Genomic DNA, 24,874 nt, shown 5'->3' on the forward strand with positions numbered 1-24,874 from the left:
CGCTCCCTCCACTCAAACAGCACAAACGAGCTGCGGCGGACTGGGGAGGCAGTCAGAAAAAACTACAAATGGTGTGCACAGCGCGCGAAAATAATATAGTAAAATGATTTAAAAGCAAGTTTTTTTTTTTTTAAATGAGCCGTAAAGCGCTAGCGCAGCCCACAGCCATTGAACTCCTCAGGCTGTCTATATGCTGCGCGTCAGCGCCGTGCTGCCCAGAAATAGTCAGGGGCTCCACAACCACTAGAGCGTCACACTGCCACAATGTCCGTGTGAGATGGGTAGCTAACCCCCTCCCCAATCTATCACAGAGACCGAAAAGAACCAGAGACGCTATGTTTGAGAAAGATGCGGTGAATCTCGCCTCTTCGTACGGCAACCATAGTGCTGTCACCCCTCAATCAAAAATCCAGGTGATCACCGGACTAGGAAGAGACCAAGCACCCCCTAACTCACCGAGACTACCAACCACCCGCACTAACTGTCAGGCGCTGAGCCATTGCTCCTACAAACCCATTCCTGCGATAAACTTCAACTCCCAGAAGTCTTATCTACATGGGAGGAGCCTTTTCTTTATTACTCAGCAAGACGCCACAGGAAGTGCGCATGATCCTGTTTGTTTGGATAGTCGGGAGGATTCCTGACGTCTGATTACTTCGTTGGAGTTTCTGTTCTCTTGATCCGGCATTGGGAGGAACACTGTAACTTTGGACATCCCGTGCGGGAAGAAGCGCTGTCATCCCGGTATCGCGCTGAGGTAAGCGCTGATACCAAGATCTCCGATGTAATTTGTATCAATGAAGGAGACGCTGTAACTGGAGAAACCACGCTGAGAGAAGCGCCGAAGTTCGGAAAGCCGCGCTTGGGTTGGTGGCGGTTCCGGACACCTTAGACTTGCTGGCAGTATTGTGTTTAAGCTGCGATTAGGGGGAACAATTTAGTAACAGGACTCTGTTCCCCGGATGTTATGTATTTAACCAGCCACGCTGAAGGAAGCGGGAGTTCCGCTGGTCCCTACGTGCCTGTCTGACTATCGCGCTGATGGTAAGCGCTATTTGAAGACTTTGGAGAAAGGAGGTTTTCTTTCACATTTCCCTGGATTATAATTTCCCTGCCATTGGTCTCCCGGAGAGCTCTCGTTTCAGGAACGGACCTTGAGTTTGTTATTTTTGTGTTCTGAACACTTATCTTCTCTGGAGCAAGAGAATTAGGGGGCAATTACCCTCCGACAGTTCCTGTTTCTACATTTGATGGGAGAGGAAGCACATATTGAATGCTGATCTGATGTTAACGTGTTTGTGATAGTTTCACGGGTATGTATGGTTATGTGTCATAAGTATTTACGAGTTGGTAGTTGTGTGAATGGCATTCTAATATATTCTGGTTTCTTGTTATAGGTATGCATCTATATTTGGGAGAGAAGTATCTCTGAGTTTATTGGTATACTGAATGACACGGATCTTCCCCTGGCCAGTTTGCAGGTACTAGTTAGTCCTAGTGAGATAATATGAGAGTAGCATATACGTGTCACTAGTGTTAACCCTGTATTCTTTTGTTGCAGGTTTCCTGCTCCCCGTTGTTCCCTCCCTAATACCTTTTTTCCCTTGCCTGACTGCCTTACTACTCTGTGTTGTATTATCCAGAGTTGGGGACGTCAGGAGGTGGACCCCTTTGTGCATCATCCGGAACCTAAGGAGTGGACGTGAATATTACACTAAAATCCCTACGGCCCCCTCACGAAGAAACCCAAAACAGAAACGACCCCCACAAACTGCCTGCTCATAAACTGCAGATCAGCCACCAAACATGCCATAGAACTAGCTGAATCCATCCTCAGCCATGACATTGACATAGCATTCATCACCAAAACCCGGCTTAAGGACTCCTCCCTTTCGCTCCTAGACACCCTTGTTCCCCCCGGCTTTACCATCACCAACAAAGACAGAAAAGACCATAGAGGTGGAAGTTTAGCAATCATCCATAAAGACAATATGTCTGTGATGGAAACAGAATCATCCAACTACAACACCTTTGAGTGCCTAATTGTCAACATCAACACCGGAAACAAAAAACATCTAACATGCCACCTTATCTATCACCCCCCAGGCAACTCCACCGCTTTCACTGAACACCTGTCTGACCTAATTGCCAACTGCTCCCTACGAGATGCAAACAACCTTACTCTGGGCTACCTCAACCTACACTGGAATGATGATAATAGTCCCCTAATCCAAAACCTGAACGAGTTACCATGCAATAACAACCTCATGCAACACTGCATAGAAACAACTCACAACAAAGGAGCAACCCTAGATGCCATCATAGCCAAACAAGACACAGTGAAGATTAAAAACACCCTGCCCGTAGACTGGTCTGACCACCACCTAATCCTCTTCCACCTCACTCAGCCAGCCACTATTCAACCCCCCACCCAGGAACAACCCAAATGGACCAGAAATCTCACTCAGATCAACATGACCGACATGGAAGAAAAAGTCACCTCTCTCCTCACCTCCTCCTCGGATGATCTATCCACAACAGAACTCACTGATCGCTACAACACATCCCTGTCATCCATTCTTGATCAGGTGTCCCCTCTGAAACTAAAAAAAACCAGGAACATCGCATCCAGATCCTGGTTCAATATGGACATCAATAACGAAAGGAGACTACTTAGAGCCACCGAAAGACTCTGGAGAAACAACCCCTCCACCAGCCTTCTTGAACAACTCAAAGCAGCTCGGAGAAACTACAAAAAACACATCCATAATGAAAAAAAAAACTTCTTCTGCTCCGCCCTGGACAATGCAAAAAACAGGCCCAACAAACTATTTAAAATCAGCAAGCAACAAACAACTAAGCCCCCTGCATCCCTCACCCAGGCATCCAAGGAACTCTGCGAAAACTTTGCCATTTTCTTCGAAGAAAAAATCACCAAGATTGAACTCTCGGTAGACATCAGCAATGATCCCGCCAGCACTAGCCTGCCTCCAGCCACTATAGAAAGCACATGCCTACACTGCACAACTAATTGGAAGTCCTTCAATCCCATCACGAAAGCCGGGATTATCAAGCCAATCTCCACTTCCAAACCCGCCTCTCACCTTCTGGACCCTATACCAACTCAGCTGACCAAAAATCTCAAACTCTCCATAGCCCCTTCTGGTGCAGAATCATCAACAGCTCCCTGCGATCCGGCATCATACCTGACTGCCTCAAAGTTGGCCAAGTCACGCCACTATTAAAAAAAACAGGCCTTCACTGCATGGACCTGAACAACTTCAGACCATTCTCCAACTTCCCCCTCCTATCCAAAATCCTTGAGAAATGCGTCCTCTCACAACTGACACAACAAATGGACAACATCAACCTTCTTGACCCTCACAAATTGGGATTCAGAAAAGGTTTCAGCACTGGGACGGCGATCCTCAATATCACAGACGACATCCACCAGTCACTAGACTCCGGTCAATGCTGCCTTCTCATTCTCCTCGACTTATCGGCAGCCTTTGACATGGTAGATCACCAACTTCTCATAAAGGCCATATAAGAAAGGGTTGGCGCTGATGAAAATGTCCTCCGCTGGTTCACCTCTTTCCTCCAGAACCACTCGCAAAAGATAAAAATCAAAATCATTACCTCCAACCTCCACCCCATCTGTAGAAGTGTACCCCAAGGATCAGTTCTCTCACCACAACTGTTCAACATATACATGGAACCCCTCACCATCATACTTAAAAAGGCGAATATCCCCTTCCACCTTTACGCCGATGACCCCCAGATCTATCAAGAAACCTCCTCCCCAAACGAGATCCTCAGACTTAACACCACTCTAAACGACAGTCAACGTTGGCTATTCCAAAATCACCTTAAACTCAATCATGAAAAAACTGAGATCCTCCTCATCTCCAACAATGAAGAGAACCCTCAAATCACAGAATGGCTTAAAGCTTTGGACGCTCTAAATGGTAATCTCACCCTGGCTAAATCTGTAAAATCCTTAGGAATCACCCTAGTCCCCAAACTGGACATGACAAACCACATCAAAAACTCTGCAAATACTGCCTTCCTCAACCTAAAGCTTCTATACAAAATCAAACCATTCATCCCTACTAAAGATCTCAAACAAGCCACCCAATTGCTGGTGCTATCCAGGCTCGATTATGGCAATGCAACCTTAACCGGTGCCACAAAATCAAACCTGGCTCACCTCATAACAACCCTCAACGCAGCAGCCAGAATGGTCACTGGAATCAGGAAATATGACCACATTTCACCAGCACTCAGAGAACTAAAATGGCTCCCTGTTGAACATAGAGCTAATTTCAGAACTGCATGTCTCACGCACAAAGCCCTCCACACTGGGAAACCAGACAATCTGGCCGCCAAACTCAAGAGGGCCGGTCAGACAAGAAACCTCAGGAGCTCAAACTCCCTCCTTCTCATCCCCTTGAAAACACGCAAATACAAAACTGCCGCAAGGTCATTTGCTGGAATTGCCCCAAACATCTGGAACTTCATCCCAGAAGACACCAGAACTATCCCCTCCTTCACTACATTAAAAAAACACCTGAAAACCCTCCTCCTGAACCCGCCCTCCCGAATGGATAGCCACACTATCCCTGACGCCAGTGATCTATGACTATACACTGCTCACATCCTCTCCAGCCCGCCTCAATGACTAACGTGCATAACATTAAACTGCCTCAAGATCTTCGGTCTACCTCAATTTAGCATTCTACAAGGCTTTCCAAAGACTCTACCACTACCTCGAGAAGCCTCACCACTCATGGACTGTCAAACTCTAACTTCAAGACTGCTCTAATATGTTTTACTATCATGATACAATGTTGGAAAGCGCTCCGATACCCCCGGGTCTGGTCAGCGCTATATAAGACTCCTAAAATAAAAAAATAAAAAATAAATTAACCTGAGAGCGCCAATAGCCACTTTCCAACAGATAGTCTACCTGCTGCAACTTTACACAACCACATTAGCAGCTCTCAAGAAGACTTCACAGTGCTATCCACCCCCTCGTTCATCTTGGCAATAGTTTCTGTCTGAAAGCCAGGGGAGAAGTGATCACCTACTGCCTGGCCATCTGCCCTGACAACCACTCATCAGATAAAGGAATATAATGGCATATAATGGCATTGTATACACAATTAACAACATAAGATTAAAATGATCAACCAGTTAAGCTTTCAACCTTCCTAAACTAGAAAGCAAGAGATATTGGAGCTCAGTGGGTACCTGTACCTCCCGGACCCGGCGGCTAAGGGTAGGTCGAGAGGACTGACACACGGCAGTAGAACTCCACACTTCATGGCAGTTTGAACCCGGTGTACAGGCCGCCGGGAACTGATGATACGTGGAAACTTCACACAATAGGCAGTTCCAGCATCAATCAGGTACACTTTAACACAAGACATTATCTTGGTTTTGTTTTGTTTTTAGAATTTCTGCTTACAAATTTGCACCTGGCCCATACACTATACAATTCCTTATGCATTAACGGTGATTGTCGGTCTGACTCGTAGTTAACCCTCACTCTTGTAAATTACTTGTTACTTTTGGAAAGGTATCCTTTGTGTATGATAGGTCCTGGATTATTACCTTCTACAAGTTGATGCAGTATTGTGTTGATGAGAGGGATCTCAGGTAAGCATGGGCGGATTTTGCAAATTGGCAATCCGCGAAATTGCGTATTTACGGATTCGCAATCCACAAAATCCGCGAACTCTCGCAAATTTTGCGGATTCCTTTTTTTTTGTGTTTGCAAGTGTTTCTGCCATTTCGCAAGGGTTTTTTACCACTTCGCAAACGCGAACTTACTTGTCGGGTAGCAACGGTCGCGACCATGTTGTTTCTACGTCTGGTTCATCACAGCACCCTCTGTTTAACCACTGCCACCCTCTGTTTTACCACTGCCCCCCTCTGGCTCACCCATGCCACCCTCTGGCTCACCCATGCCACCCTCTAGTTCATCACTGTAGATTATGGGGGGAAAAGCACACCTGCCATGCCTCAACTGATATGAATGAATTAGGGGCTGATTAATGTGTCACTGAATTTGAACTTCCAGGCTGGCACCTGCTTCCTTATCTGTAATTGCTTTCTGTTGCAGTGTAATTTTTTTTAACAGGACCTTTGAAGTATACTTGTAGCTATTCTCTGAGCCTGCTGTGAGGGTCAGAGCAGGGTCATAGAATAGTTGCAAGTAGGCAACTGAACTCTGAAGGGGCCCCTCAGGAAGCACTACAGGGAATGGTTACTAATGATAAGATTGAACTTTTGCACCTGCTGAGTGCTTTCAGTTTTGCAAAAATCCAAATATCCAGCAGCATCCACAAAAAGTAATCCTTCCAGGCACTACAGGGAATGGTTACTAATGATAAGATTGAACTTTTGCACCTGCTGAGTGCTTTCAGTTTTGCAAAAATCCAAATATCCAGCAGCATCCACAAAAAGTAATCCTTCCAGGTCAAGATCCAAATCAAAGTGACCAGCACATGAAGAAAGCACTGGGAGGAGCCTGCTGGACAGGAACAGGAAGTTGGAGACTGTGGGGTACTTCCTTCCTCCCCCCCCTCAAATGGACTCCTTGCAAAAAAAAAGTGGAGGCAAATGTCAACCTGAGGAGTTATTCTGATAAAAATCATAATTTTCAAGGTTTATGCTGCCTGCTGGTGGATTTCTTGTGCGAAATTGCAAATTTTGCGCTGCCCGCCGCATCTACGTGTTCGCAAGTGTTTACTCCCGCGAAATTGTATAGTATTCTAGTTGGCAAGTGCGACCAAGCAAAAAATCCGCTTCGCACGGATTTACGAATTTTCGGCAAGTTCGCGGATTGCGAATTTGCCGAAAATCGGCAAAATGCCCGAGCGGAACGGATTTTACGCCCCTGCTTAATCTCAGGTGCCTACGGCAACCCCAGTCATGTTTTGCAAAATCTAGCTGCAATACTAGCGTATGTCAGGAAGAGCAGGTTTTTCACCCTACATTTGTTACAGTGTTCCCGAAATCCCATAAATCTACCAACTTCATGTATGTGGACATAGGTGATCGGCCAGATCACCCCCTCTCCTGAAGAGCATTGGTTGATCATAGAGATTCCCATAGATGTAACACTGGAAAATACACAAAGCATGAATACTTCAGATGATAGCTACTAACTACAGATCAATCACCATGTTCACATGTATTGGCACCCACGATCTCTGCATGTCTTTCAATAGACTGTTTGTTCCTCTGTTGTTGCCATATTGCCTTACTGCGTACAGCGTGACCCCGTGACCCCAACGTGTTGCGCGCTGGAGAAAGTGAGTGAGAGAGCTGAGCTGGAGCTGAGCCGGAGCTGGAGCCAAGACGCGACGCGAGGCGAGGACGCGAGGCATCGGGACGTGAGGCAAGCCCCTCTTTTATTATAGGGAAGCCTCATTAAAAGTCCCAGGGAGTAACTCCCCCCCGCTATTTTTCCAGCCACAGCCAGTCGCAGCCCTTAAAGCGGGCCAAGTATTATACAAGCCCCCTGCCCCCTACCTGAGCCCTATCTGAGCTCTGCCTGAGGATGCAAGCAGGGCAGAGTGAGGCAAGAGGCAAAAGGAAGAGGCAAGAGGAGAGGAAAGACAGCAGGCACTGGTGTCAAGTGGGGGCTAGGACGAAGCCTCGACACATAATATGTTTTTTCTTTACCTCCATTAAGCCTCACTGGAGTTTCATAGCGAGGTCGTGAAAGAAGGAAAACCCTTGCTTTACGTTATTGTAATCTAGGATAAATTTACAAGGAGAAGTGGAGAAGGGCACGGGGCACGAGCGCAAGTACAAGAAGAAGGCACAACAGAGGTAAGTGGAAAACATTTTCTGGCACCATCTGTATATACCCCTTACCCTCCTCCTGAGGATTGTGTGTTGGGGTAATATTGGGTGGATAGTTAACTTTAATAGACTATAACCTAAAGCGCTTGGCTGAAGTGCTTAAGTACTTAAATGGCCCCTCGAAAAAACAGAAGCACATTAGGAATAACAAAGAAAGCAAAGGTCAATGGTGAAAATCGACAAACTGCTCAAGAGAGCCTGACATCCCTAAGGGCCGAGCAAAAACCTAAACGTACCCAAAAGAAAAAAAAGAAAACTTCCAAAGAATCACAACAAAGAGGAAGTAATGGAAGTATAGCATCAAATACACTTAAGGATGTCGTGGGAAAGCACTTTAAAAGGGTCTTTTTCCCCGCTAAAGCCACGGCTACTGAAGAAGAAGAGGAGGTATCATGGAAAGGGGCTCCTCTTTAATCTTTGATGAATGTTTGGCAGACTCTGTAAACCTGGTCAATCGATCGGTACAGTCTTTGACAGGTCATAATTGTTATTGTTATTGTTATTTTAATTTTATACCGCGCCTAATCACCTGCAGGTCTCTAAGCGCCAGGAAAAGATGGTACAGGACAACAACATAACAAAGTCAGAGCAAAGAGCAGCATTTAGGTTATGCTATGCTCAGGCTTCTCCTAAACAATAGCGTTTTTAAGCTCTTTCGAAATCTTAGGAGGTTTCCTTCCTCGCGCAGCCCTCCAGGCAAACTGTTCCACAACTGGGGAACCAGTACTGAGAAGGCTCTCCCTCCCTTCGTCGCTAGCCTGTAGCGAGAGCAGGTCAACAGCTGCGAGTCCGAGGACCGAAGTGATCTCACCGGACAGTACAGTTGTAGGCGCTCCTTGATATAGGCCGGAGCCTTACCGTAAATTGCCTTATGAGCTGTACACAAACTCTTAAATTCCACTCTCTCTTTAATTGGAAGCCAATGTAGGCTTTGTAATAGGGGAGTGGCTTTAGACCTCCTGGGGAGTCTAAAGATCAATCGGGCAGCATCGTTCATCAAAACCTGGAGCCTGTTGGTAAGGGTTTTCGGTAGGCCAAGATAGACAGCATTTCCATAATCGATTCTGGAAATGATGGTGGCAGCCACTATTGATCGCATCATGGGCTCTGAGAGGATAGGGGATAGCTTCCGCAGTTGCCGAATGATATTAATACAGCTGCCTACCACCGATGCGATCTGAGGAGCCATCGACAGGTCGGCGTCCAGTTTAATCCCTAAACTTTTCACAGCCAGGCTTGGTTTTGGGGCAGGGCCCAACTCCATGGGCCAGTAGAGGTCACTCCAAGGTGAAGAAATGGATGGGATAACCAAGATCTCAGTTTTGTCAGGATTGACCTTTAAAAGGTTATCCGTCATCCATTGCACCGTGAACCTCAAGATGTTCTGGGATTGGAGTTGCGCATCCGTGGTGTCATTTATACTTAGCAGCAGCTGCATATCATCAGCGTAGTTAAAGACTTTACAGTCCATCGCAGCTAGCGAAGCAATCAGTGGTTGCAGGTATAGGTTAAATAGAAGCGGGGACAGGGCAGACCCCTGCGGTACCCCACACTCCAAGATCCCCACCTCAGATGTTTCATCCCCCAGTTGTATCTTTTGGGTCCTTCCTATAAGGAAGGATTCCAACCACTGAAAAGCCAAGCCCTTAATCCCAAAGTTCTTCAGTCTATCCAAGAGCAAGGCATGGCTGACAGTGTCGAACGCCGCTGATAGATCTAATAATATCAGGGCGCTCGCTTTCTTACAGTCAGCTCTACCTCTTAGATCGTCCAGCACCGAGAGCATCACCAACTCGGTGCTGTGGTGGGCTCGAAACCCTGCCTGTCTATCATGGAGTAGATGGTGAGATTCCAGATAGCAGGACAGGGACTGAAGAACATGCTGCTCAAGGATTTTTGAGAGAAAGGGGAGCTGGGAAATGGGTCTGTAGTTCTTTAACACAGCAGGATCCGACCCCAATTTTTTCAATAAGGGTCTTACCCGCGCCTCCTTAAGTTCACTCGGCAGATATCCCATGTCTAGCGATCTGTTGAGGAAAGAGATGATATACTCCTCTAATAAGGGACGCGCGATGCGAAAGATCTCAGGTGGACACGGATCAGCTGGGGAGCCAGATTTGATTTTGCCCATCAGCAAGGGGACAATAATGTCACCGCGACTTTCTTCCTTTCCGCAATTGTTACGACAGACGTTGGAAGAAGTAGATAGCCTGGGCTCAAGGCAAATTGAAGAAGTAGCCCATAATACAGATGGAAGATTGAATGGAACAGAAAGGCTGGTTTTACTCAGAGTTAATGGACCTGCGTATATGGATAAAAACGGTGATATTAACGGCGAAAACCAATCGCTAGAGATAAACTTAGAATCTTCAGAAACCCCATCATCTTCAATTTTGGAACTGATGCTAATGGTGCAAAAATCATTACAAGGACTGTTAGAAGTAACAATGTTAAACCATGATATCTTGAAAAGTCAGAAAATGCACCTCTAAAATTGAGGGAGAACTATGTGGTATTAGGGGCAAATGCCATCAATGTAAAGACTATTCTCAGATCATGTGCTTACGGCCCCGGTGAGGGAGGGGGAAGAGGAAGCCGGAATCGTTGATCCCCCATTAGCTAGCCATATTGTTGAAGCCCCTTCTGATGTTCAAGAAGTTTATGTGTCAAGAAGGCCAATGCTGGTAAAAAGAAGAGGCGAATACATAAGCTATGGTTTATCAAAACGTGTGAGATTGGCAGGAAGAGATTTGCAAAGAAAGGGTAACACAAGAGTGACGAAAAAGAGAAGAGAGAGGAAGGAGTTAATAGAAGTACCCAAACAAGATCCTAAGCCTGAACCTCATAAAATAGTGAGGGAACCCAGATTAACTAGAATAAGACCTGAGAATTCGGGTAGGATGCTAGTAAAAAAAGGAGAGCTGTAGTAGGAAACAAAACCATCATGAAAAGGTGACAAAAAATATAAGTCACTTGCCCTCCAAGCTAGCGAGCATACCTGCCCGTAAGGCTCCCCTCAAAGATAAGGTATACCGGGAAAGCAGTTCGGAGGATGGTCCTAGAATTAACACGCAACTACATTGGGGGGGACCTAGGTCGGAAGAAGAGGCGGATAAAGGGAATAAGTGGCTTTATTTTGAACAAGTGAAAATGGGAAGGGGTGGGAACAAATCAAAGAAGAGTTCTTACTTAAATAGATCCCACCTTCTTAATACATTTGCCCACTGCCCAAATCTAAAAGAAATAGGTACAGAAGATCTGCGACAGGTGGGATTTCAAGCATCTGGTGATGGTAAGGAGTTTACCAGGGTACAGCTCTACTCTGATCTGGTCATAACTGCAATAATAAACGCAGAACAGGAGATACGTAAAGAAGGGATTAGAGTAGGTCCTAAAGAAGAGCTAGCGCTAGTATATAATATTCCTCAGCAGAAATCCTTCTTACGGTACCATGCGGGGCTAGGAAAGAGACAAGTGAAGCTACCTGGAAGGGAAGTGGACCAAGGGCTGGAAAACTTCAATATAGTAATAATTAACTAAGACCTTATGGAGGCCTTTAAGAATTGGAGTAATAACATAAGCCCTGCAGGCCCCTCACACAGTTATTTGGAGGATTCAAAATTTAAAGGGCCACTAAGCGATGTAGAATAGGTAATTGGGCAGCCACATAGCACAAAAATGGTCTCTTGGAATATAAATGGCTTAGGAACTCACCTAAAACAAGAAGTCTTGAAAGAACTTGCAAAAAATAACGAAATCATTTGTATACAAGAGACCTGGCTCTGTGGAGCGCCCCCGGTAGTAGAAGGGTTCCGACAAATCCACCGACCGGCAGTAAAATCTAGATCTGGCCGCCCTGCAGGTGGCCTGCTGACCATGATATCAACAAACTTAGTGACTAAGGTCTCCCAGTTATCTGTGACGTGTAAGTGGCTCTTGGGTTGTTGAATATTAACAACGTTTGCTGATAAAAAATATGAAAACATGTTGATCCTAAATATGTATATGCAATGGAGCTCACAGAAGGAATATGGGGTTGAACTGATATATTTTAAGAATGATATGGATTCACTCTGTGATAAGTATGGGAATGACTTGATTTTGTTGTTGGGAGATTTTAACCATAGATTAAGCCCACAATTGTCAGATCTGTGGTATACAGAAATTTTAGAGTCATATGAAGTAAAAAAAGCTGAGTTTTCTGAAAGTAAAATACCGACTGATGCGGCTAAGTTGGGTAATTACTTAGCTACAAAAAGTGTATTTTGCCTAAATGGTAGGGTAGCTCAAGACTGAAAACTTTTAAATACGGGACTCAAAACTGCCCAATAGACGATGTCTTTATGTTGGCATGGAATTTTGAGCTAGTAAAATATTTTAGGATTAGCCCCATGGAATGTAGCGACCATAAATTAATAAAATTTGAGTTGGCAATATCCCCACAGTCTGCTTGCAATCAAGTTATTTTTCAAGAGATGGATTATCCAAAGCGGATAACCACTCGGCTATCCGACGCATTTATCGAAAGGTTAACTAGACTGCAACAAAAGGTTCAGTTAGGTTGCCTGAGCGGCCAAAACCTATCATGGTTTGTTGAGAAAATAAAAAGTAGTGAAAACCATAAGTGTAGAACTAAGGTCTGATGTAAGCGCCCCTAAGAACAAAGGTAGGTTACAGGCTAAGCAAGGAAATTGGTTTAACCACGATTGCTTAATCAAGAAAAGAAAAGTAAGGAGAGGAGAGCGTAGCCTACGCAAAAAGTTTGTTCAAGCCAGGGCTGAAAATATTGTAAAAATAAAGAGAAAATACACCACACTAATCCGCAATCCCAAAAGGACCCACAAAGAAACTTGTGGGGGAAAATTATTGGTAGCAATCGAATCTTATAACATACGTCAGTTCTGGAAGCTAATTCAATCAGCTAAAGAATCTTCGGTTGCCCCAATGATTTGCATAGTGGAAGAGGGGGCTTGGGTAGACTATCTACAGAAATGATATGCCCCGGGGAGTGGAACTGGAAATGAGGTATCAAGGGACTGGAGAGGCCTAGTAGAGGATTTAAAACAAGATTGCTCAGCAGTTAATGTCCTTAGGACAATAAGGACTTTGAACTTAACAAGAGCTGCAGGCCCAGATAATCTAGCGGCCCTGATATTAAACTCAAACCAGACCTGGTGGGCGGAATTCTTCTCTAAAATGTTTGCAATAATTTTAGAACAAGGGAAGATCCCCACGAACTGGAAGGGTGCAATAATAAGGCCGATACACAAGAAAGGGGATGTTCATGCCCCCAAGAACTACAGGCTAATTAACCTATTAGATATAGGTGAAAAGATATTTGCGAAAATAATACTAAGCAAGCTAAAAGACTGGTTAGAACAACGATCTATTGTGCCAGTGGAACAGGGTGGGTTTAAAGAAGGCCATTCCACAATAGATCATTGCTTTGCCCTGTGGGCACTGGCAAAGAAATCGATAGAGCAAAATGGTAAACTATTCTGTTGCTTTGTCGATTTCCGGGCGGCTTTTGATTCAGTGGACCGTAATAGCCTTTGGGAAGTGCTGGAAAATTATGGAATGCCGGACGGCATTCTGAATATTTTAAAAGAGTTACATAGCGGCAACTGGGCCCAGGTCATTAGAGATACAAAGGGATCACTAACCCATATAATATTAGTAAAGAATGACCTTAGACAGGGGTGCATTCTGGCACCCTTGCTTTTTTCAATTTTTTTAGCCTATCTTAATGCAGTACTGGAAATTGAAAGAAGCGCGAGTCCACGCATGAATAGAAATAAAGTGCCATGCCTTTTATATGCTGACAATCTTGTGATCCATGACCAAACTGAAATGGGTCTACAAAGGAAATTAAATGTGTTTAAAAATTACTGTGACAAAAAGCTTCTAACTGTGAATATGGAAAAAACAAAGGTCCTATGTTTTGGGAAGAGAGTAAAAAATTTTAATTGGTTTTTAGGACAGGACAAATTAGATATAGTAAGCGAATATAAATACTTAGGCCTTAGGTTTGATAGCGCATTAAAGTGGAGCACTCATTTGGAGGCACAAACTGCAAAGGCTTTTTCATCAGGCTGTGGATTGAAAAAATGTACTAAAGATTATGGCGATATGTCACACAGACCGATCGTAAAGGCATTTGAAGCTATGATCCCCCTGCAAGTCCTTTACAGTGCAGAAGCGCTCTATCTGAGCGGCAAAAGGGATGGAATCGTGATGAAGGAAAGATTCTTAAAATGCTGTTGTCTCTACCAAACTGTACCATGGTTCAAGCAATTAGAATGGAGGTAGGGCTAATAGCATGGACCGTAAAGACTCAAATGTCCTTATTAAGATTCTGGAAACGCCAGGAGCCTGGTGGTGAACAGAAGGTCTCAATATGGTGCAGAGAGAAAATCCAAACAAGCAGCTTATGCTGGGCACGGGATGTAAGGAAAACCCTCCAGACGGTAGCAGCACACCTAAAATTGAGCCTTTAACCGCCACCCCTGGATGTAGTCTTTACTAAGAAAATGCTTAGGGACCAAGGGCTCCAATACTCTAGATTACAAGAGCATGATTATCTAAGGGTAAAAAAATCGGTCAACTGGGTAAGGAGCGAATGGGAAAAGGAGGTTCGGTTCCCATGTTTGGATTTTCTGCCCAACAAATGGCTAAGACGCGAAATCTTAAAGGTTCGAGTGGGCATAAATCCATGGAAGACTGAAGGAAAAATAAAAGCAGCCTTGATACAACCAGATGGTATTTGTAAATGTGGCTTAGGAACAAGAAATTATATCTTACATATATTGCTTGACTGTACATTGATTTTAGCAGTACGAAAAGCGTTTTTACGCCCCATATTTTTAAAATGTAAGGTGTATTCATGTGCAGACAATGTTTGTCTTCTTACAGAAATGTCATTTTTAGATATTACAATTGCTCTGGGGAAGTTTCTGAAAGCAACAAGAGAATCTGTAATGGAGGCAATAAAGGAGGGTTGTAGATTTTAAAATTTTTAGAGCTATCACAATATTGTGATTTTATGGTTTTATATTTTTGTAAATTGTGTTAAAATGAAGTGTGGTCTAAATATGTTATCACTATGTGGATCCAAAGTTTTATGCATGGTTTATAGACTATGGTCTATATAAACATCGTTTTATCATCATCATCAATAGTGGCGTGAAATTAACTCTGATCATGGTTGTTGGTAAATAATTAGCCCAATTAAGCCATGGCACCTCATATTGAAGCTGATTAGTTCTGCAATAATATTTAGGATTAGGTAGCGCCATGCCTCCCCTATCCCATATAAGGCAGAGTGTGGTCATGTCTATCCTTGCCTTCTTGTTGTCCCATTAGAGCAGCATTATGAATCCATTCTTCGCTTTCATGAAATCAGGAATTGTCATAGGTATCTTGGTCCCTATGGCTGAAGAGATGGAGCTCTGAGCCTGAGCTCTGGGAAACCGGGGTCACTAATCTGTGTAAATCCTTGTGGCCCCCCTTATGAACACAGAGACAACCGAGATAACAGGAACTTACCGGACAACCATAACTCACCGGAGCACGAAGCCAAGGGGGTGTAACAAACTGAGTTGTGGGTCCACTGCTGGAAATGGCATTGAACTTCAATCCGCACCTCGTTGCCTCTGGGACGGGAACAGTTGCCCCGGAGGTGCGACCAGCGAATGAGACAAATGACGGTTCCGACTCACCCACAAATTGGTCGCACAAGAGTCCCGGAAAGCAGCTGACTGGGGGACTGATACGGCAAGGAGCAGCTTGGACTCCAATGAGAGGCGGGCACCAAAAGAGACCAAGGAATGCCCTGACCAGGCATAGTCGTTCTCACACGCAGAGAAGGATTGCACAGACCTTCGAGTGGCTCCGGGATCTACCCCAGGAATAATGGAGTGAGGGGTTCCTCCTGCATGTAACTTCACTCACTAGCTAACAGCCAGAACTGGAAAACAACACCGGTGAGCGATGGAGTGGCTGGGAACAAGGGTCGATGCGCCGAAGCCTAGGGGCGGCTAAACACGACGCGCCCTGGGTGACGGTGAGGCACAGATCAAAATATCGTGGGTGCCTGAATCCAAAAGGGCAGATCCCCGGGTTAAGTCAAACCGGCTTCAATGTCCTCTATAACGAAGAGGTGCGGCTTGATCAGCTGAGCAGGGGTACCAGCTACATAAGGCACCATTTTATGCCTATGAGATAGAGATCATTGAATGAATTATCATCTCCAATGTTACTAGATTGCACAGGCTCTGAGTGGCGGCTACACACGATGCGCGGCCCATGGTGGCGGCGAGTAAAGGGACAAAATATCCGGGGTGCCTGACACCAAAATGGCGGCTCCCCGGGTTCAGTCAAACTGGCTGCAACGTCCTCTATAACGGAATGGTGCAGCGTGATCAGTTGAGCGCAGGCACCAGCTACATAAGGCACCATTTTATGCATATCAGACAGAGATTAATTAAATAATTAAAGCTTTCAATTTTACAAAGACGAGGTGTGGCGCGAACACTGCAGCGCAGGCACCGGGCACAGAAAGCACCATTTTATGCCTATGCTACAGATGCCTGACCCCAAAATGGCGGCTGCTTGGATTCAGGCAACCATGCTGTTACGGCCTCAATAACGTTGAGGTGTGGAGTGATCATTGCAGCGCAGGCATCGACCACTCAATACACCTTTATATGCCTATGCTACAGAGATTAAGGAACCAATGAACGCTTCCAATTTTACAATGAAGAGTTGCAGCTAGAACATTGCGGCACCGGCCACAGAATGTACCATTTTATACTTATGCCACCGATTTTAAAGAAACTATTTTCATTTTTCAATATAACAAAGTTTCTAACTAAAATGGAGAACTGAGGACTTGCAGTGGAAGATTACATAGTGTCTGACTCGAAGATGGCGGCCAACAGGGACACAAATGGAGATGTTTAGTTAACCCTGATGCTCATATAACAATGAGAGGCTTGCATAGTAAGCGTCTGACACTCAATGCAACGCCCCACAAAGAGAACCCTGCTGGGACAAACTCAATGAAGACAAGGGAAAAGGATGACTCTATAAAGTTAGCGTCTGCCTCATAAGGCACCATCTCATGCCTATTCTACAGTTTTTAGTAAGATAAAAATTCACACTTCCCTCCATGCATCTGCATCGAACGACCTGAAACCCCATGACCCATACTCCTTTTCCATCATCTTCCCCCCAATCTCTCACCAAAAGCGAAAATATCTCATTTTCTACACCCAGAGCCCTGCCAAATGGAACACCATTCTAAGAACCCACCTCCACATTTCCAAAACAACTAGCACCCATCTCAGCTGCAAACTGACGTTCCTAATCTCAAACCACCATACGCGCAATGGCAACACCTTGGTGACCATCTACAGCAATGGCACAATCCTGATGCAAGACAACAATGACAACCTGGACTCATTTGACTCCCTCTTGACCAATCTACACTACGCATTCACTAATTTACACTACTCCCACTCGAGCAATGCCCTATGCTAGAACCAATCGATCCTCCTGGTAATCTCTCAAAACAATCCCATGACCCAAACTCACTCCACCAACCTATTCCCCCCAGTGCCACCCTCCCCTCCTTCTCCACCTCCCGTAATCCGCCCAATCCATACCGCTTATCCAGAACAAACCTGAGGTACGCCGTGGATGAGATGCTACAGAACATTGCCAGCCTCCAACTCTCCCCCTACACAATACTATTCCAATCAAGCAACAAGGGAAACTGACCCACAGACAATAGCCCCTAACTCTCTTTGTTCACCGAACCAAATGAAGCTGCCCCTTAATTCTCGAAGTAATTTTTCACACCACATGCCCACGGATATCCTCATGAACCACATAGGCATCAGCAACACTGCGAGCCACACTTACACTGACAAGCTCTCTCCATCCATAGACTGCCCCGCTCAGGACATCCTGATAACGAACCCCCCTACACCTTCCTCTATGAATATGACTCAAACCCTGGCTCAGATGGAAAACCAGCTTGAGATCTTAATACAGGGTATCAATAAAATCTTATTGAACCGCTCCATACGTATGGAGCCAACCCAACGCCCACTCCCCACAGCCACAGCCATGATCAATGAACACTCTAGTCCCCCCAAGGCCCCTTGGCACAGATGGAACACAACCCCCTTCAGGAACCAGCCTCAGAGACCCAAAGGAACAAGCACCGCAATGTCCATGAGAGAGGCGAGGGATCTCACAAAATCCTATGAAGCAACTTCAGCTATCTTCCCCAGCTCTTAGAGATACAGGTTATCACTGGATTTGGAAGAGACCACATCGTACCAAGAACGTCAAGGCGTCTAGCCTTCCTCACCAATATCCCCATGGCTCCCCCTAAAGGAGAAACTCAACAATAAGAGGGCGACCAACTACACGCTCATAAACTGTAGATATGCTACCAAACACACTTTACAACTGCCAGAAACCATTCTCACCCATGACATAGACAACACGTTCATCACAGAAACCTGGTTGAATGAATCCTCACCCACATCATGGACATGCTTTTACCTCCGGGGTTCTCAATCATCAATAAAAAAAGAAGGAACCAGCGAGGCGGTGGTATCGCAATCATCCACAAGAGCAACACCTCCGTAATGGAAACAGACTCCTTCAAATATAACTCATTTCAATACCTTACCTCCACCATTAAGATAACAGACAACAAATCGCTATACTGTCATCTCCTCTAACATCCACCATGTAACACCCCTGCATTTGGAGAACACCTCTTCGACCTGATAACACACTGCTCACTCTCGGACGTGAACAACCTTATACTAGGTGACCTGAACCTACACTGGAATGTGGAAAATAACTCTGTGATCCAATCCATGAATGAACTTCTCACAATAATAATCTGACCTAACACTGCACAGAGCAAACCCATAACAGAGGCTCAATCCTGGTTGCCATCATAGCATACTAAGACTCAGTCACCATTGACCACATCCTCCCTGTCGACTGGCCAGATCACCATATCATTCTATTTCACATCAATCAAAAGACCCAGTGCGTTCCCCGCACAAAAGAACCCCCTCATTGGACGACAAACCTAAGTCAGATCGACCTCGCCGGCCTAGAAGAAAAGATAAGTGCACTCCTCCCCACCACCGCATGCGACCTTTCCACAACAGAACTTACCTCACACTACAATGCAACAATGACCTCCTTACTTGACCAAATAGCTCCCCTGAAACAAAAAAAAGTCAGGAACATTCCATAGAGATTGTGGTTCAAGACAGACCTAAACTCGGAAAGTAGACAACCTAGAGCTGCAGAAAGACTCTGGCATAACAACCCGTCCTGAATCCACCATGATCAACTCAAAACAGAACGCAGGAAATATAAAAAGCACATCAAAAACGAAAAAGCTCCTTCTTCTGTGGTGCACTAAACAATGCCAAAAATCGCCCAAAGAACTCTTTAATCTCATTAGAAAACAAACATCCAAGCCACTCCCAAACGCAATGCTGGCTTCCAAAGACCTATATGACAACTTCGCCAATTTCTTTAAAGATGAAATCTCCAAGATTGAGCTCTACCTGGAGGACCACCTCTGTCCACCCATTGAACCCCCCCTATAAAGAAGGCAACAACCTACCCAGACACCCTCCCAACAACTGGAAATCATTCAAACCCATCTCTGAAACAGAAATCATTGAAATGATTACCGTAACCAATCCGTCATCACACATTGAAGACCCCCTCCCTGCCCAACTGGCAAAGCTCAAACTCTCCCTAGCCCCGCTCTGGACAAAGATTATAAATAGCTCCCTGAAAACCGGAATCATGCCAGACTGCCTCAAAATCGACCAAGTCACACCATTATTGAAAAAAACGGGCTCTGACCTAAATGATCTCAATAACTTCATACCCGTCCCCAATCTCCCATTTTTTGCCAAAATACTAGAAAAATGGTTCTACTTCAACTTACCCATCACATGGACAACAACACCCTTAAAGAACCTCACCAATTGGGTTTCAGAAAAGGTTGCAGCACAGAGTCAGCAATCCTGAAAGTCATAGATGATGTCTACAAATCACTAGATAAGGACCGTTGCTGTCTACTCATACTCCTGGACCTATCAACAGCCTTCGACACGGTTTACCACAAATTGCTCATCAATGTACTCCAAGAAAGGGTAGGATCAGAAACTTCACGTCTGACATTCGCCCCATAGCAGGGGCGTCCCCACAGATCAGTTCTATCACCCTCACTGTTCAACATCTACATGGAGCCCCTCACCTCCATACTCAAAAGAACAAACATACCCTTCCATCTCTATGCAGAAGACACCCTGATCTACCTAGAAACTTCCTCCATTGGTGACAAGCAAAGACTTAATGACACTTTAATAGAAGTCCAAAACTGGCTCTCCCACAACCACCTGAAACTCAACCAAGATAAAACTGAAGTTCTCCTCATAGCCAACAAAGAGCAGACCCCCCCAAATCACAGAATGGCAAAAAACCATTGATGCTCTCAACTACACTCTCATTCCGGCCGACTACATAAAATCACTGAGAATCACTCTGGGCCCTAACCTAAACATGCTCAAACACATCAAGAACACCGCGAAGAGTGCTTTCTTCAACCTAACACTACTCAACAAAATCAAACCCTTTATTCCTCCCAATGACCTCAAACAAGCCACGCAATCCCTTGTGCTATCCAGATTGGATTACGGGAATGCTACCCTCACAGGCATGGCAAAATCTCACCTAGCTCCCCTCAGATCAACTCTAAATGCAGCAGCTAGAATTGTGACTTGAGTAAAGAAATATGAACACATCACCCTGGCTCTCAGAGAACTAAACTGGCTGCTATTCGAAATGCATGCCACCTTCAGACCTGCTTGTCTCACACACAAAGCTCTGCACACTGGCAAACCTGCCTACCAGGCCTCCAAACTCAACAAAGCTGGGCAGTCAAAGAATCTCAGGAGCACAAACAATTTACTTCTCATCCATCCGAAAACTTGCAAACAAAAAACCTTATCACGCTCCTTCTCTGGAAATTCGCCCAAAATTTGGAACGCCATCCCAGTCCAAATCAGGACTCACCAATCCTTCAAAAATTCAAAAGCCAGCTCAAAGTCCTCTTCCTCAACTGAACTCTTACGAAGGGTAGCTGACGCATAATGTGGAATCGTGCCCATTTGAGCATACAGCCACTGTGATAAGAATAACTTTTACAGTATCTACCTCTTGACTCGCTCCTCTGTCCCCCCTCCCAGAACAGGACCCGTCACAAATCAATGTGTTTACTACTGTTAAGCGTTGTTATTCAATTGTTACATGACAAATGTTAGCGCTCCAATACCTTTGAGTCTGGCCTGCACTATTTTAAACTCTTAAAATAAAGTAACAAAAATAAAATAAAGGTATGCCTTGCCAAACATATAGAAATCTGGATAACAATGACAATTTTGCACATTGCAATTCTGCCCATTAGTGAAATTGGAAATGTGAGGCAGAATGTTATGAATCTCTCCAGTTTAATAATAGCAGCTAATGCATTCAAATTCATATACTCTATAAGTCATGGCTTATGCAAATACCTAAAAGAGTCTATTCTGAAAGATAGTGGGAACTCATGTAAGTCTTTTGCGATTGTGTCTGGAACAGGATATAGCACTGACTTGTACCAGTTCACCTGAAATAATGAAACTACCCATATTCCAAAATTGTATCCATCATACAGGGAAACATTGTTTTTCAACCCTTTACACAGAGCAAAATGGAATCTGCATATACATGCTGAATGTGAGTAGCCAAAAGCTTCCTTTCCACTGACACATCACATCCTCAGCAACTGACTCAAAGGCTGCAAGACATATGAAAAATAAATTGTGGGAGAGCATTGGACATCCCTGCCTTACGCTTCTCTCGATATACCATATAGATGAGAATAAGGCATCAGTCACACTGGTTTATATATTCTTGGCTCAGTCTGGAAATAGGCAGACTGTTATCTATAATTTGCAAGTCTACCATGAAAAATGCTTAGTGTGCATCCAAACTTACTATCAAGCATTGCAACTCTATCCTATATTTTTTCTCCTTATGTTCATCATTATGCCCATTCAAAGTCCTGTGAACTGTGGCCTTGATTTGTCATGATAATGCGGACTTCAGTAGTAAAGCAACATTCAGGAATGCTGCCTACATCACAATATGAGGACTCACCAACATGAAGGGACCTCAGTAATTACATTACTGCCAAGTTGTGACAAAATTAGGGACGTGAGTGAGTTCTCATGAGATTAGGTGCTGGTGGACATTTTGGATCTCACTTTATTTCAACCCTAAGCACTTTTTACCCTTTTTCTCAGGTTGGTAGATGATTGGGCACATTGTTTAGTTCTCTCCAACCATGACAGTGTAATGTTCTTGCTAGTGTATCCAGGATTCTTTGCCACAGTACCTGGAGTGTTTACATGGTAACATTTGGACGAAAAGTAGTTTTTCATTAAATGCACTGTAACAGGTCCTTTATGTCAGGAGTATGCAGGGATGGCAACATTGCATGTGCTTCGATTCCTGCCAGACCTGGTGTTTCCAGTAGTGAAGCTGTTAATGACTCGAATGTTGAGATGTGTCCATCATATTGAGCATACTTCACAATTGACAGGTGTAGTCATCAGCAGTAGGCTTGGTGTAACTTCAATCCTCTCAGAAAGTTTACATTGATAGATGGATGCCATGAGGGACACCTTCAAGTGGCAATTCAAGCACTGCCTCCTGCAAAACAGTTCATGCACCAGAAGACTGATCTCCCTTGCTGAGTACTCATTTTGGAAAATGATAGAGTTCAGTAGTCACTCAGTACCAATAGCAATTGAGAGCCAAGAAAAAATGCATTTGTCTCAGAAATACGCCAAAAAGGCTTAAGAAAAAAGGGTGAAAGAATGAATAAATCAGCTCAAAAACAGTGTTAAAACCAATCAATATGCTACAAAAAGTACATGTAGTGTTTGATGAGTTGGAGAGATTGTGCACAAAGTCTGCACAATAGAAATGACATTGGATTTGCAAGAGGTTTTGAATCTCTGAGGCAGAGCAGCCTGTTTGCAGGTCAAGTGTTTCTGCTGCTGAGGTCAAAAGAACTTCTTTTTGTACTAACACTGCAACAAGTTCATGGAGTTTATGAACAAATATATTATCAGCGTCTATTCAGTACCTTATGATGAGATGCATACGAGGTTATTCCACAAGAATGTTTGAGAAATACGTTGGCCTTAGAATATTCCACAAAAATATTTGCAGGTCAATAATAAATAGGCACCATTGTTCAAAAGTATATGATGGGCTGGGATGGATGACACTGGTAGATCAGATAATGTACAGCTCAGACCTGGCTCCAAAAGATTACATCTCCGTGTAAAGTGTTGGAGTCACATAAGAATGAAGGGTTTGGACATCCAGATGTGCTTATGAATTCAGCATTGTCTTGAGTTCAAACAGTGATTCCCCTACGTGGTGAAGAAAAGAGTTATGCATGTTTTTCATACGAAGCCAAGAGATTGTGTTTTTGCTACTCACGAAAGTAAAAAGTTGTAATGGGTAGAAAGATTACTCCATCTAGGACCCATGTGATAAAAAAATCTTCTGCTATGGAAAACAGAACTTCTTCCATTTGTTCTATGCTTAACAGAGTATAGGTGACTACTCTCTTACCATGTCTTTTTCAGTAGAAGTCAAATTATATGGCTCAACTCAGCAGTCTTGTTTGTGAGCTGCCAAGGTACTTTCCAGACTCTACTGTTTGTAATGCCCAATTTAACTTTGTAATTGCTCACAACTGATCCTATTCATGGTTGAGAAGACTTAAGTCCTTATTATAGAAAGCATTTTAGTTCCTGTCATTTGTCTCCATCTGTGATGTTTTCTTTTCTCAGCAAATTTATAAATGGTGTTTTAAGGAACTATGTACCAAATCCTAGGCAAATTGTCTGCTAGATTGTTTTATTCAGGAAAATGATGTCTCCGGCTGCTGTGCATACTCTAAATATGGCGTCTTTGCCTTGAATTTGACAACCTTTTGTTCTTCAAATATTTTCCTCATCAATATTTTCTTTCCAATACCAATAGCCTTGTATGGCATTATTTTTAATAAACTCTCAGGAGTAGATCTATGGGTTATTGGTAATAAGGTTCTTTTGGAATAATTCTGTGTTTTTGTGAATAATAAAAAGTTGAAGAATCTCTCCTGTTAGTACTTTTAAAATTTGGGAATTTTTTCAAGGAACCAAGGTTACTCTTTAAAGGAGGTGACTGGCAGTGTTTCTAATGTATAAAACTGTATATCTCTCAGGGTTAGCTACTCCTGTGCATGTTGTGATGACCACAGTGATGGCAGCAACACATTTATTTAAAATTATTAAATAAGGATCCTCATTTTTGAGGATTGTGCATGCTTGTAAATCTAACAAAATATGTTAAACAGTTATAATGTTCCATCCATCTGAAAAGGAACAAGGTTTTATTATATGATTCATAGCAATTTTTAAAACATGGGGAATCTGCGGTGACTCTGTGGGTCTCATAATTTGAGATAGAACCATTCAACAAACCATAGTATCCAGGAGAGAGTATGCATTGATGTCAGAATCCTGAAAGGAAGGACAACTATCAAAATACTGATACCTATCCTGCTTTTTCACGGTGTGACAAATTATAACCACCCCTGCCGGCCTCTTGAGTTGATGGAGATCCAGTCCATTTTTTCTGTTTCACTGCTTCTTTTTAGTTTCAAGTGTAGTGCTTTCTTTACTTGAACCGTTGTTAGAAATGGGGGTCTCTAGCTGGCTGAGGTAGGTACCTTTGTCCAAATAGGGACCCTTGCTCCTAGTCAGGGAAAGGGGGATACACTCCTAAAATAACCCCTGCTCACTTCCTTGGTAGCTTGGTAGGAGCAGATAGGCTT

Source organism: Lissotriton helveticus, chromosome 2_2 (assembly GCF_964261635.1).
Source record: "Lissotriton helveticus chromosome 2_2, aLisHel1.1, whole genome shotgun sequence".
Lineage (NCBI taxonomy): Eukaryota > Metazoa > Chordata > Amphibia > Caudata > Salamandridae > Lissotriton > Lissotriton helveticus.